Source organism: Siphateles boraxobius, unplaced genomic scaffold (genome assembly GCF_051911475.1).
Source record: "Siphateles boraxobius isolate OS27281-9 unplaced genomic scaffold, OSU_SipBor_1 56, whole genome shotgun sequence".
NCBI lineage: Eukaryota > Metazoa > Chordata > Actinopteri > Cypriniformes > Leuciscidae > Siphateles > Siphateles boraxobius.
In genome coordinates, this window is record NW_027509182.1 from 8484942 (window position 1) to 8501950 (window position 17009).

The window sequence follows — 17009 nt, forward strand, 5'->3', positions numbered from 1 at the left end:
AAAAATCGTATCGTGGCCTCACAGAACCATTGGGTTCCTCCAGATGCTGGCTTTAACATAAGAGATCTTCTAGGAACCACTTAAATGTTAAAAGATCGTACAATAACCCTTATATTTCATTCAAGTTCCTCTAATTTCCCCCAAAGCACTTCGAGGTCTCATGGTAATGAAAAGGTGACTCCAGAACCACTGAACTGAATACAAAGGGCTTAAAGGATCCCATAAGTTCCAGCAAGAACCGCAAAGATTGTTAATGCTCCACCAGTAACCCTACTAGAGGAGAAAGAGCTTTGAGGCACTTAAATTAATTTTTTAAGTTCATTGAGTATCCGACAGGATATTTGAAGCACCTTTAGTTTTTACAGTGCATGCTTATTTGTCACATTCTGTAGTCTGCAGACTATCAAAGATTTCTAATTACAAGGCGATTTGCAGCGTTTAGCATTGTTTGCTCTTTGCTCTCATCTGCTCTTTGAAGCAAAGAAAAACAGCATTGGTTACACTTTATTTTGATGGTCCCTTTTAGACATTCTGCTGACTAGAAGTAACGTTGCACTTACATGTCAACTAACTTTCATTAGAGTATTATTTGAGTATTATAGACTGTTAGGGGTGTGGGTAGGATAAGTGGTTATGGTTAGTACAATAAGATGAAACGTACTTGCAAAATTAATTATAGTCAGTAGAATGTCTATTGGGAGACCATTCTGTTAGTACTCGAATACTCTTATGAGAGTTAGTTAACATGTAGGTGCAACTTTTGTTAGTCAACAGAATGTCTAAAGAGGATAATTAAATAAGCTTAGACAAACGAACAAGTTTAAACAAGATGGACATTTAAGGGATAATGTACAGTCTTATAATTTATTACACAAATCTCTTTGCCTCAAAAGAAAGTTATTTGGAGTCTAAAATTGTAATCTAATTAAATTGAATCTTTTGAGTCAGTCTGAGCTACAGTAAAGTAGGGTAGACAGTGTTTTGAACCAAGGAATTAATCATACTGCGAGCATTGGCTCGAGAATGGGGCACTGCCTCCAAAATGATGGCCAGGGGTTCATGATAAACACACTTGACAGGGAGGTAATTGAATCCACCAAGCTTTATTGAACACACAAGCTGAAGCAGAGGTAAACAGGTGAGTGAGTAGTTATTGAGTTTGTGGATGGAATGCAGATAATAATGAAATGTCTCTCTTACAGGTGATAGATGGAAGGAGTGGATGACAGAGAGGATTGTTGAAGCACACACCTAAGAGGGTAGATGTGGGAGACAAGCATATAAGTATCACTTGGAAATCTACAAGAGAAGAAACACAGGAACCAGAGTTCAGGTGACAAATCACATGTAAGGGTCCATGTCCTAGTTCAAGGCCAGACATCAAGTAAACTGAGGTGTGTGCTTATGGCTGCGTTTACACTTGGCATTAGCATGTGACCTGTATACGGATGTTGTCCACATACACATTGAAAAGACAAGTGTAAACGCCCTTCTGATCGGAATGTTATCGGATCTCAGTGTAATGTAAACGCTATCCAGCCAGTGTCTGCATTCACAGGTGGACGTCATATAAATCCCCGCCCAGTCTCCCCGCGTGGCTGTCAGAAAATAATGGCCAGACGCAGTTTTGATACGAAATTAAACTTATTTGAACCTTACAATAAACGTCAATCTTTAAAACAGTTTATTTAGACTAACATGATACTATGCGTGTCATTTTTTTATTTTAATTGTGCAACATTATCTGAACGAGGCGATCGCCTGTACAATCACAGTCAGTCATGAGATCTTAATTAATCTGAATTTTTTAATGTTTTAAATGTTGAATGTTTTTATTGTTTCACCATGTTTATCAATCTCACATTTAGGGGGCTTTCACACTGGCAGTTTAGTTCGGAACGGGGCACGGTTCGCATGAAAAATCTCTAATGGGAACGCTGTCATGGGGACCCGGGTCCGCACTGGGTCCCGAACCCGAGACTACCTGGAGAAGGTGGTCTGAGTTCGGTTGCTCCCGAACTGTGGCGCGGTTCGCGTTAAAGTGAAAACAACACGGACTAGGGTGCGCACTTGTTCAGGAAGTAAAGTATCCTGCGAGTGCGTTTTAGCCGATTATGATGTATTTAGTTAAATAAAACACACGTAAGAAATTTACCTTGGATACGAGCAAGAGTGAGTCTGCAGTGTATTCGCGCAAAGTGCGTGCAATCAGGGCAACAAATTAATGGAAATCCACTGTCTCCTCAAAATAGTAGCCTAGGCATTTGCAAGCAGCGGAAAGACAGCTTATGCGACACACACACAGACACAGAAAACCTAGCTGTGTTTTTTACTCAGCTATGCATAACAGCACCAAATTAATAAAATCACAATATATTGACCCGCGTCGTGTTTTCTATCATGCGCCGTGCACGTTTGCGATCGTAAGATGCACGCAAACGAACCAGAGTTCGATAGAATCAAGTTGAGTGTGAAACCAGACCAACGCTGCGGGAGGCGTCGGGAACAATCGGACCTGGGCTCGGACCGCAGCAAACGAGCCCAGTGTAAAAGCCCCCTAAGTCAATATAGTAACTGCACGCTATAACCTTAAACCCAGATGATCAATGATGTGACTTGTTTAACATGATCAAGATTGGAGATTGCACAGGAAAGTAAAGTGAGTGAGTGAAAGGGTAGGCTACATTGTTTAATTGGTATCATCTTTACTCTTAATCTGGTGTCGTGCCACAGACCTAATTTAAATATTATGCAGGAAACACAAATCTGATCAGGTATCCAGATACAGAGGCTAGTTAATGTGAACAAATGTAAACGCGCCATGTCCTGATGGGCTAATGATCCGATCTGCTTGATCGGATCATGGTGATCGCATGTTAATGCCAAGTGTAAACGCAGCCTATATGCGGTGGCTGATGAGGTGAGTAATTGAGTGACAGGTGTCATTGATTAGAACTTGGGTGACTTGGATCATTAAATGGTGGTGTCGAGAGAGTTTTGTGTGAGTTTGGTCCAACTCTGGTCCTCGATGTCCACTTTCCTGTAGAGATTAGCTCTAAACCTAATCAAACACACATGAACAAGCAAATCAAGATCTTCAGGATTAGCTATTAAAAAGCTACTGGAAGTTAGTTTGATCAAGGTTGGAGCTAAAATCCAACTTTGACCAAATTTGGTCATAGTTGAGAACCCCTGGACTATAAGTTTGTTGGTACTGGCTCTGGGATAGAGACAAGGTTCAAGTCTGTGTTAAAAATGATGGGGCTAGAGCAGGGGTGGGGAAAGTTGATCCTGGAGGGCCATTGTCCTGCAGAGTTTAGCTCCAACCCTAATTAAACACACCTGAAGCTAATCAAGGTCTTCAGGATTGCTAAAGTTACAGGCAGGTGAGTGTTTTTTTCAGGGTTGGAGCTAAACTCTGCAGGACAATGGCCCTCCAGGATCAACGTTCCCCACCCCTGAGCTAGAGCATACTCTTATGGGTCTGGGAGACCTTGAGCAAACTTTGGAAGTTCCAGGAGGACTAGAGAGGAGTCAGGAGACCTTGGCAAGACTGAGGTGGGTTGTGGAGGCTCTGGGAAACCTGGATTGATTAGGTTGAAGTATAGCTTTTCCCAATGAGACCCAATTAGTAATGAAGCATAAGTAATGTCCTAGGCTAAGGATTTGTGTCTCCCACAGCTATCAATAGGAACAGAGGATCATCTGGTCCAACCCAGGAAACATACATTCAGTGCTCCATCCATCCATGTTGTTTGCAAGGGTGTAGTCCATCAGCTGGAAACTGAAGCCTCACGTGGGCCACCATTGTAGCAAAACTTCACCTGCTGTTAGCATTCCATTGACTCCCATTCATTTTGGGGTCAATTTGACAGCGAATAACTTTACATCTGAGGCGTTCAAAGACTTAATTTGTCCATTATTTATTTCTAAAGAAACACGACAACGTATCAAAGGCTCCATTACTTTGTATCTTACGTTATGGCCCCGTAGAAGCCGTTTTTGTAAAAATAGGCTAATGATTGCGCCATAACCACGCGACTTTCTGTTGCACAATAGAGAAATTACCGTATAGACAGGAGGAGAAGCTCGCTGGCAATCTTTTACAGTCTATAAGGCAATTGGGGGGACATGGAGAAATAAAGTCAAGGGAGAAGCCCATCGATAGAGAGTCCATAAAAGCAACAGGATAAAATATTTCAATAACATTTTTTTTTCTTATGGGTCTGGGAGACTTGGAGCAAACTTTGGAAGTTCCAGGAGGACTAGAGAGGAGTCAGGAGACCTTGGCAAGACTGAGGTGGGTTGTGGAGGCTCTGGGAAACCTGGATTGATTACGTTGAAGTATAGCTTTTCCCAATGAGACCCAATTAGTAATGAAGCATAAGTAATGTCCTAGGCTAAGGATTTGTGTCTCCCACAGCTATCAATAGGAACAGAGGATCATCTGGTCCAACCCAGGAAACATACATTCAGTGCTCCATCCATCCATGTTGTTTGCAAGGGTGTAGTCCATCAGCTGGAAACTGAAGCCTCACGTGGGCCACCATTGTAGCAAAACTTCACCTGCTGTTAGCATTCCATTGACTCCCATTCATTTTGGGGTCAATTTGACAGCGAATAACTTTACATCTGAGGCGTTCAAAGACTTAATTTGTCCATTATTTATTTCTAAAGAAACACGACAACGTATCAAAGGCTCCATTACTTTGTATCTTACGTTATGGCACCGTAGAAGCCGTTTTTGTAAAAATAGGCTAATGATTGCGTCATAACCACGCGACTTTCTGTTGCACAATAGAGAAATTACCGTATAGACAGGAGGAGAAGCTCGCTGGCAATCTTTTACAGTCTATAAGGCAATTGGGGGGACATGGAGAAATAAAGTCAAGGGAGAAGCCCATCGATAGAGAGTCCATAAAAGCAACAGGATAAAATATTTCAATAACATTTTTGAGGAATTCGGTGATTCAGATTTGTCATGGCACAGCTACTAGAAGATTTACAACTGTCAGACTGTCGTCAAGCTCAGTTTGAGCCTGCACAGTACGCTCAGCCATCAGGAAGTGAGTGCACTAATCGGGCTTCAGTTTTCTCCGTTGAAATCAAGGGGGTCGCTGTGTCCATTTCTTTTACTGTCTACGGTTATTAGGTTACAGAGCTCTAGGAATTCTTCCACATAATTCTCTAAACTGATAGTCCTCAGGTCCAGCAGCTCCTACACAGGCTGGAGAGTAGCTCTTGCTTTTAGAGTGCGGACTCGTCATAAGCCCTATTCGCACGGGATTAGTACAATCTGGGGACCTCGTGTGATTTAAAAATTACCCCGCCACATCTGAATTTCATGTGGCGCATTTGCACGGGATAACCGAAGCCTGTGATTTTACTCAAATTTACCGACTTATCTCCTGGATATGACGTCAATAGGCTATTGCTTGGAAATTTCTTTTCGCTATAGGTCTAGCTGTATGATATATTATGACATAAACAGAATAAAGTTCCTTACAGCATGCTGCTATACATGTCATTCATCTCCATCCAATCATTCTTTTTGTTTTTGCTCTTCTGATGATTTTCAGCTTTCACTTTCTGCAAATTGTGTAGTTGTGTACAGCGATATGACCCAGCACCCAAAATAATATCAAAACACTCCAAACCAGCCTCCATTCTTCCCGAAAGATGGATAAAAAGGCGCACATGAAACAAAAACCTTGAAAAAATGATGTACGATCCAGCCAAATCACAGAGATGCCGATTCGCACGGGACTAATATTATCACAGGACCTCGGTGTTCGGCGAAATATAGTAGGTAAATTGCGGGGGAATTTTTACTTTACAAATTACAGACATGGCCGATTCGCACGGGATAAAGATCTCAGACAAACTCCGCAATTATTACAAATAGACTAGAGGTCACCAGGTAATACTTATCCCGTGCGAATAGGGCTATAGTGAGGTTTTATTATAGTCTTAAGTATTGTCATTCTGCCATGTAACTCTAGATGGTGCAGGCTTATGAGTCCTTGCTGCAACCTGCTGACAATTTCATTGTTAACTACACGGTACAAGCTGATTGGTTCCTGTTGCATTGAGCTTGCTGCTGATCATTTAAAGGGTTAGTTCACCCAAAAATAAAATCTCTGTCATTAATTACTCACCCTCATGTCGTTTCAAACCCCATAAGATATGTCTTTGCTACCTTTTTGGGCCTTGAACGTTGCAATGAAGTTACTGCCTACATGGGGTCAGAAACCTATCCGAATTCATCAAATATCATAATTTGTGTTCCGAAGATGAACAAATGTCTTATGGGTTTGAAACAATGTGAGGGTGAGTAATTAATGACAGAAATGTAATTTTTGGGTGAACAAACTCTTTAAATATTTGGTCAGTGTCTTCTGTAGCAGTTTGCAGCGCTTTTTAAAAAGCCTCCAACTCCTCCTGGATAGATCTGCTATGGGTAATTTCATATGTGCTATTTGTGCAGCAGCAGTATGTCCTACATGCTCAGCAGCATGTCTGTGTATGTATTGGCAGTAGCAAGTCTCTGTATTTGCCTTGCAGGAACAGCGAAGACCATATACATTAACGTTGTCATATCAATTACCAAGCTAAATTCTTCCAAAAGTTGTCATGATAGAAATATTGTTATATAAATTGAAGTATAGTTAAATAAAAACTATTTTAATTTTTTATTTTATTTCAGGGCCATAATTGGAAATCACATAATCCTATTGGGAATTACAAGTTCCAAAATATTAGATTGATCTAGTTTGAACTATTAGGTTTAGTTTGATGTTGGAATCCTAAATGAGAATTTCCTGTAGGGTTCTAAAGAACTGATTCCAAATAATTCCCCAAAAAATTAAAAATTAATAAAAAAAATAATGTGTACAAAAAATTTCACATGGAAGTGGAAATTCCAATTTCCTTTATACATTCCTTTCACCATTCACCGATTAGAAAAACCAGCACTTAAAACAATAAGGTTTCGAGTGACTTTGGGAGACATACTAAAAAGAGTGAGACAACCAATACGTATTATATTAAGAAGTGGTTAAGGACACCCCTGGAGGGTGTTTAAAATGTATTTTCTCAGACAGAGTTGAGAGAGAGAAAGAGGTGAACTGGTTGAGCAGAATAAAAAAGATGACAGTAGAGGGAAGAGATACGGATGTAAGGGGTATAGAAACAAAAGCAGGGGAAAGTGTGTGTGTGTGTGTGGTGGTGGTGGTGGTGGTGGTGGTGGTGGGGGGGGGGGGGGGGGATAATGAGATAAAATGCAGTCCACTCCATAGCTGAAAGAAATGTTTTATTCATGCTGAGGCCGTAGATGCAAGACATGACAGAACAGAGGATTGCAAAAAAGAGGGATGCATACCATTATAGTCTAGCAAACACCACTGAAATATAAAGAACTTGTTTACCACTCACTTAATTTTTCAGCTTTGTTATTAGTTAAAAAAAATCTTTTTATCTAGTCAAGTTAATCTAAGGATTTTATTTGATTCTTGAGATGATTATGAGTAGCCTAGTATCAAGGACTTTAACATCGCATTTATTTAGGATTTTCTGGCCATTCTCTTCTAATAGTGAATATGTTCAATTTATTTTTTAATTTAATCGTATATTTTGAATGCTTGGAGATGATTTGCTGTAGTTTTCCTTATGCTTATCACCTTTGAGGAGTTCACCTTTATAGTTAACAGCTATGCCGTTCCATCACTCTTTGACGTGCACCTTCCTTCTCTCTTATTGAAAATGCTGTGATCATCGCCACTCTCTCAGCTCACGTACAAGGATGCTGGAAACACCCGAGCAGACAAGAAAAATGATCCTCATTTTCCAAAGGGCTGCAAGTCAGCCAGGAATGTCTATTATTCCATCGACACTGTCTGTATTAAGTTATTTCCCTCTCTAAATACAAAAAAGTTCATGAATATCTATTGAGTTTCAGGTGTGGACTCAGGGGGCTTTTCTTCACCACAATACTGTTCTCTTGCGAGAGATTGAGACTCTACCTCGCTAACTTTTTTCTCCTGAAATTGAAGTGTAAGACAATAGTATTGTAAATTGCCTTATAAATCCTTTGAGAAAAGCACCACAACATGTTGTTCTTTTCCATGAGAGGGTTAAAGATGTTCTTTGTGTTTTCACCATCTTGTCTCTTGAATTTGATTGCTGGGCAACTCTACACCTGTTTAAGTCTGTACCCTTGTGCCAGCCCAGGCTCATGAGAGAGATTTTAATGTGCTCTAAATCCTGTGAGAATGGCAGCATGCCAGGACTTGACTGGAGGGTGATGCTGAGTGGAGCTACAAGCTGTTCATGCGCTCCCTCAATCATTTAGGTAAATAATATCATAAATAAAAGGGCCTGGGAGAGCTAGCACAATGAGGAATTGAAGAGGGATGAAGGGAAAGAGCAATGTTTGAGATACATACAGTACAAGAAGGGAGGAAATCAGCTACTGTATGCTTATGAGCTGCCAGGGTGATCGTATTGGCTCCCTGTGATTTTACCTTTAATTACAGGGAGAATTTAATTTAATCACATTAAATGTAACATTTACTTTAATATTTAACCATAATATTGATCTGCCTTCATTGACACTATTATACAAGAACTGAACTGAGCTGGACGATGACATCACGGTTTACTCCAGAGCGGTTATATACAGTATATACTGTGTATATATATATATATATATATATATATATATGAATCAATAACTTTTTTAAAAAAACAGAAATTAAACATCACTGAACTTAAAGGGTTAGTTCGCCCATTTAAGACATAAAGTTGTAAGCAATCCTTACCAGCACTATAGTGCATACACACTGACCCAATCTGTTGTCACCTCCCTGGTCAGAGTTCTGGCCGCTGGAAGTTTTTCAATAAAGTACTCACGGTTATTTTCCAGGGCCACAAAACTGTGAGTTTTTACGTGAAATAATGATTTGCGTTTCAAAGCTTGATTAATTTACCACACAAAAAACACTCCGGTCAAAATTCATACCTCAGTTTTAATCGGCACTACTTTCTATCCATTTCTATCAATCCGCGCTGCTGTCAACGTCAACAGTGCGCACGTTGGTAAAATTGGTTTCATCATCAGAAGTTTCGCAGTCAGACATGTTGTCAGCGAGTCGCGCTATCAACAGCTGATCGGAACATGATCACTGTTGACGTTGACAGCAGCGCGGATTGATAGAAAGGGATAGAAAATAGTGCTGATTAAAACTGAGGTATGAATTTTGAAAATCCTGACCAGGGAGGTGACAACAGAGTGGGTCAGTGTGTATGCACTATAGTGCTGGTAAGGATTGCATACAACTTCATGTCTTAAATGGGCGAACTAACCCTTTAAGCTAGACTGTGACGCTATTTCCTTCTGGATTCTTTTTTTAATCTTCTTGATTATTTATCTCTGTAAAGCTGCTTTGAAACAATCTGTATTGTAAAAAGCGCTATATAAATAAATGTGACTTGACTTAACTTGACCTTTACCTTTGTATGGGCAAATTTTTAAAATTACCTTTTGAAATGTGTCTGTTGTTTGTATGTGTCAACTATTTAAATGTGTAAACTATTTAATGTGTCAACTATTCAAATTTAAATTCAAAAGTGTGTGGAGTGTGGGGAGGGAGGAGCATTGCCCGTGACATTCTGACTCGCCATTCGACTAGTTGACACTCGTGCTTCAGATGCAATCATGTAGAGGCGTTCCCAAAGTGTCATCAACGCAGCGCGCAACGCAGCAAATTTAAATTTACTTTTAAATTTTTGCATATAATTATCAAACATTCTTTTGGGAATTCTTGTTTTTGTATATTAGTATTTGTCTACACTGAAAAAAATGTGTAGGATTTGTTTGGAAACAATTTGTACACAGTAAATTTCACAAATAATTACAAAAAATGACAGTAGCACAGTGAATTTAAATGTAGAGGCAGGAAAAATTATTGTTCCTTTGCATTTTAATTTGTGGTGCTGATATTTAATTACCTGCTATTCAGTCCTTGACTGTGTGATGTGATAATCTAACTCACACATGCTTGCTTCCTCTATCTTTCCTTTTCCCAACAAAAACCCCACCCCCACTTTTACACTCTTCACACACATCTTTCACATCCTCCAACACACATAGCCACACATGTTGCCTCTTGTCAGTTCCCTCTTCACTAGCGTGATCACACTAATGCTACAGAGGCGATTGTGTGGAAGAAACAGTACTCTTACTGTTACTCAGCATGTACGTGGATATGCAAAAACAAAGAGCTAGAAACAAAGAGAGAGATTCAACCTAAAAATAAACCTTAAAAAGCCAAGACAAAACTGAAATGACATTATCCTCATTGTATAAAAAAGAAAAAAAGCATGTATGAATGATGAGTATTTTGTATAAGTCATTTCATTTTCCAGTAAATGTTTCACAAAAAGTAAAGTCCATTAATTATATTTTTGTCTTATAGTTGTAAACGAAACTTTAGGGAAATAGTTCCCCCAAAATCAACATTCTGCCATTATTTACTTTCTTACTTTCCTTCATTACATAATTTCATATCATTCCAATCCTGCACACAAATTTTTTTTTTTTTTTTTGCAACAGAAAAGTAGGGATATGAATCCAACTCTTTTCCATACAACAGTTCATAGTGACCAAAAAACACCATAAAACATGTTTGATTATAAGTCTTCAGAAAGACTGTATACAAGATATTGAGCTTGACAAATTTAGTATGGAAATGTTTTAAATATTCTTAAAAATGTCTCCTTTTGTTTTACGCAGAATATATAACAACAGCATGTTTGGAACAACATGAGGGAAAGTAAATAATGATCTTTACATTTAACTGAACTGATTCATTTTATTCACTGGGAATATATAATACTTTTAAGAAAAAAAAAGAATCTCTTAAATCTTACTGCTGGCACAAAGTAAACCATACCATACCAATCTTACCATGCCAATGAGTAAAAATGAATGCTCTATACTTTCTATACACACTTTCCTTTCTCTGCCTCCCTCTCTTTCTTGCTGTCACTCTCTCTCTCTCCTTGGTTTTTGCCTTGCTGCTATGTCTCATTTGAATAATTCAGCACAGTACTAGTATTCTCCAGGGCTCCATTGTCTCAGTGTGGCAGTCAAGCAAAAGAGAGAGAGAGAGTGGAAAGGAGCAAAGAAGGAAGGGCAAAAGCCATAGCAGTGAGGCTTTCTTGCCTGCTCGCCTGACTGTGTAAATCAGTCCTAATGAGCCGGTGAAATGGCAGATAGTCCAACACGCGCACACACACAGCAGCCATCATATCTTCCAGAAGCTTAAGGTATTGACTGCTCACAGCTGACCTTCTCCTTATTCCTCTACTTCCATCTCTGTACCTTTTCTCTGCCTTTTCAACTCAATTCAAGCCAATTGTGGTAACAAACAAGACACAGAATTGTATTTAAATGTATTTAAAGAAGCAGAATTATATTGTATACTCAATTAGCTGCTGTAAGTTCGGATTTTAATAATGCACTTCATTTTTTTAGCATGAATTACTCTTAAATTTCATCATAACCCAACAAATATGGGTTTTTAAAAAACATTGGCTATATCCATCCATCAATTTTCCTGCTTAGCAGTCCACATGTCCTTTTCCGCTGGCAACTTCCTCTAGTTCCTCTTGATGGATACCAGGGCACTCCCAGGACTGCTGGGAGATAAAAATTCCTCCAGTGCGTCCTGGGTCTACTTGGGGTTTCTTCCCAGTTTGACATGTCCTGAAACACCTTTACAGGAAGACATCCCGGATATATCCTGACTAGATGCATAAACCATCTCAACCTCTCAGATATCTGAACTTTGCACCTAGTATCTAAGGGTTAGCCCAGATACCCTAGAAAGCTCATTCCAGATACTTGTACTCCTCCTTTCAGTCCCTACCCAAAACTAATTACCATAGCTAAGGGTGGGGAAACAGATACCCTGAAATCACCCTTACTGAAAGACATCATGGATGTATCCTGACCAGATGCATAAACCATCTCAACCTCTCGGATATCTGAGCTTTGCATCTGGAATCTAGGGATTAGCCCAGATACCCTACAGAGAAAGCATTCCAGACACTTGTACTCCTTATTTTAGTCACTACCCAAAACTCATGAGTTTCATGACCATGGTTGAGGGTGGGAACACAGATAGACTCATAAATTGAGAGCTTTGCCTTCATGCTCAGATTCCTCTTTGCAGCTTCCATTATAACAGTCACTGCACCCATCTGCCTATTAACCTCATTCTCCAACCTGCCATCACTTGTGAACAAGACCCCGAGATACTTGATTTGATTTGATTTGAATTTATTAGACAGTAACAAAAATAAATGCATAGCAAGATGGCATCACAGTAACATTATACATTTATCAGAACTGTCGAGGATATCACAAGAAAGTTACAAACTTATTTCCATTGTGGTCCTCGTTGTAGTCTGATAAAGATGGCCAGACAAGCTACAGATGACTAGAAAGTACCTTGTATACTCAACCACATCCAAATACAAAACAAATACATACACTACAATAATAAATATTCCTTAAGACTAGATAAAAACTAAATCAAATTAGTAGTACGCAACCATTCACCACATGCTCGATTAAAACAGCAATCTGACTGGCTCAACTTAATCTCAACTGGGAGTCTATTCCATTCTATTGCTGCCAAGTACAAAAAGATGTTTTTCCCAGAACAGCTCTTAAATCTACAAGGTACTATGTCTGTGGCACTGCCTCTAGTTGAGTAGCTATGAGAGTTCCTAATAAGCTTAAAATAATCTTTAAAATAACTTGGCTCATTCCTATACAAAATATTTCGTGTTAACCTCAGTTTCAACTGTCTCACCCTATTTTCGACTGTCAGCCATTTTAAATTCCTAAGTTCAGAGGAGCCGACATGGTTCCTTTTATTAAGATTTAAAATCAACCTAACTAATTTATTCTGTGCCGTTTGAAGTTGAACTTTTATCCTCTTGGGGGTGCTACTGTACCATGTAGTACAGGCATAATCAAAGTGTGGCTGAATTAAAGCATTTGCTAACATTTTTAGAGTTTCTCTATTTAAAAAATGTGCCTTTCGTGCCAGAAATTTAATTATTTGGTTCTCTTTAGTGATAACCTTTTGACCACTACTTTCCCCACTCAAAGAACTATCTAAATCACAACCTAAATATTTAACACATTTTTTAACTTTGATCTGGGTATCACCCACATAAATTCTGAGCTCAGGAATCCTACTCAACCTTATTTTTGAACAAAATAGAATAGATTCGGTTTTCCCTAGATGCAAAGACAGTTTATTCTCTATCAGCCATTCCCTTATGTTCTTTAACTCATCACTCAAATGGTTCTCAATAACTTTTATGTCCTTATGAGAGAACACCAAGGCTGAATCATCCGCGTAGAGAAAGAGTTTACAGTTGCAAACAGATTTCATATCATTTATATACAAGAGAAACAACAATGGACCCAGGACGCTACCCTGTGGCACACCACATGTTATTTCTCTAGCCTCAGACAGAGTGCTTGAAGTCCTCCACTTGAACCAAATCCAAGAACCATGGCCTTGGATTTGAAGGTGCTTTTCCTCATCCTCACTGCTTTAGAGTCGGTTGTCTAATGGTTTGCAAGAACCTCTTTGAGGCAGACACAAAGTCCTTCTCTATGGCTTTTCCCACGGCCAAGTTTTTGCTTCGACCCCTGCAGCTGTAGCTTCTAGCTTGCCTTACCTGTCTATTGCATCTGAAGTCCCACAGGTTAAACAATCCTGAAAGGTCTCCTTCTTACACCTAACAGCTGTTGGTGTTAACCAACGTCTTTTTCGGGTTGCCACCATGACAGGCACCAACAAACTTCCAGCCACAGCTCAAAGTAGATTCTTCTGCAATGGAGCCTTTAGAAAACTCAATTGAACTCTATGACTCTGTGACCGGGGATTTAGATTTACCATCAGGAACACATTAGAGGATTCTCTTTACTTTGTTTTTATTTTACATCATTAAATGAATAAACTTAATTTATTTTCAAATGTTGTCTATCAATTTAATTGCAAAGAAACAGTTTCAGTTTTCAATGTTCACAAAAGAACCAGAAAAGAGTAAAAAGCAAATTCAACAAATGAGGTTTAACCCCCTCACCGCTCTACATTACTCAGATTGCAATTAACTCTGTGATACACTGTACGCTTGTGTATCACAGTCCACTTGTGTAACGAACACAATACTCTAAAACACGGAAATACAAGATTTCAAATACCTTTTCAAAATTCAAAAAATGGAAAATCATAAATAAGAGTAATGCAACAATTCCAAAATGTTACAATACAATATGACAGTGGGAATACTGAACCAAGAGAACAAAACAACATAAGTACATTTTTTATATTACACACTTACATATCATTTGAGAGAATTGTTATTTAAAAATTATTACAAAATATTTTATTTTGATGGTCCCTTTTGAACATTATGTGACTATATTATGACTATATTATTGGACAATATTATTGTCCAGAAACGGAGCAGAAACGGAGGAGCAGTTCAGAGCAGTGAGGGGCGCTTATTGTCACTGCCCCGGCAAATCAGTCAGTAATTCATTGCATTTTGTTTGAAATAACAAACCTGTTCACCCGAAGGAAACAGTTTTTTTTTTTTTTTTTTTTTTTTTTGGACAGGGACAATGCAAAATATAGATTAACCTTAGAAAGGAGAGATGCATTTTACCAGGTTGCAGCACTTGTGCTAATTTCCACCTTTAGTCCCTGGGCAGGCTGATGTCAATAAATACACATATTAAAAATACATTATAGACTCTCACATACACATCAATTACAATACATTATGTAAACATGTTTATTTTGAAAGTAGCCATTTCTTGGCCCGATGTGAAAAAAAATTAAAATTTACACATGTGGTCAATTCTGTTGGCAACTTATTCCATTGTCTGATGGCCACACATGAGAAAGCTGAGCTGCCAAGGGCTGTTTTACACTGAGGAATCCTACACTCGCCACGAACAATCGACCGAGTGACTCTTGTTGTAATTTCTGAGCTGAGTGAAATAAACTTTATTCCATTTATTATCTTAAACAAAAGACAGATGTTTGAATATATAAATATGTTGTCAAAACCTAATATACTATGTTTTTTAAGAATATGACAATGGTGAAATAATCGAGATTTCTTGTCATGAACCTTAAGAGAGCTTTTATACAATGATTCCAGAGGCCTTAATGCTGTTTTACATGCCTGTGACCAACTCGTTATGCAATATCGAAAGAGCGGAATTATCATCGCATTTAGATATAAATTGGATGCCTCTGTGGTCAAAGAGTTCCTAATATATCTAAAATGTGCTATATTTGTCAAGGCCGGTTGAAGTGAACAAGAGAATAGGATCCATTTGCAGCATTTATCAAACATACAAACTCAAACTACAGAAACGTAAACTCAGGTACAAGAAACAAAGTCAGGACAGAACAACCAGCTAACAAACATTAAGCACTCACAAAGACTACACAAGAAACACAGGCTTAAATAAGCTAACATGATAACGAGAGGGTGTGGTTAATGAGAAACAGCTGGAAAGACTATTAACACTCAGGGAACAATTAACCAAGAAACATAACAAACCCACAAGACTAACACATGACCACTAAACATGAACCCAAAGACAAAACACAGAACTAAATACGTGACAATATTAAGTTTTAGCGTGTTTGTAATCTTTTTAATATGTTTTTTAAAATTTAAATTTGGGTCAAGTATGACTTCTAAATATTTAATTTGGTGAACCCTTAACATTTCCTGTCTCTCAATAATGATTTTTGGTTCAGTTTTACATAATGAGAACTTATGACAGTTTGTGAAAAACATAGAAACCGTTTTGTCAACATTCAAAGTTAAATGAGAATCTTTTAACCAAATGGAAATCTTTTTCATATCCTCAGTAAGCTTTCGGGCAACATCCTTAACAGTTTTACCATGAATATACACCACTGTGTCATCAGAATACATTACCATTTTAGCATCACTACACACAGACGGAAAATCATTAATATAAAGGGAAACCAACAAGGGCCCTAATATAGAACCCTGCGGCACACCCATAGTGCATGCTCGTAAGGGAGATGATACATTATTTATCGATACACATTGCTGCCTAGCACTGAGAAAAGATTTAATCCAATTGATTTAAACTAATAGAGAAATGTGTTAATTTATCTGTCAGTAATTCATGAATTAGAAGACATCCTGTCATAGCTTTTTGGTACATAACAGCTACCGTAGATGCAACACGCATTTGAAAAAGGCGCTGGAGAGCACAATTCGTTTGAATGCAAAATACAATTTCACCGCTAGAGGGGAGAAATTCCTACACAATGTCCCTTTAAAGAGACCATCAGTCGATTTTGTCTTAAGTGAATATAAACAGTTGAGAAAGAAAACGTATCATGTTTTTCAAGTTTTTTTCAAGTGCATCCGGAATTTTTGGTTCAGGGCCAGTATATTTATTAGGTGCATCCCTAGTAACAGTATATTGGATCCTGCACTAGGTCTTGAAGTGAGAGCAGCTTAATAAACCTTCTGCAGTCTGTTATTAACGTTAATCAAAGAACAAAGAAAAAGAAAATCACTCACTGATGTTGACTGAATAATTTTTGTATCTTCAATTAAGGATTAATCTATATTATATTTATAAAAAGAAAACTGTGCAGTGTTTATTTTACATTTGATTATACTTTCTGTACCTGAACTTTGTTCAGTTTTTATTTATTTGTGCTATTGCTAATTTATTTGCTCTTATTTTATTACTGTTTACTTGTCTTTAATAATGTTTGAAATTGATATTAGTTAGTACAGTTGTTTTTGCTGCGGTATTTTTGTTTAAACCATAGGAAAATGCCATATACTGTCACCAGGGATGGATTAACGCAGTTATGAATGCGCACCATGTCAGATAGGCTTTGGCCAGA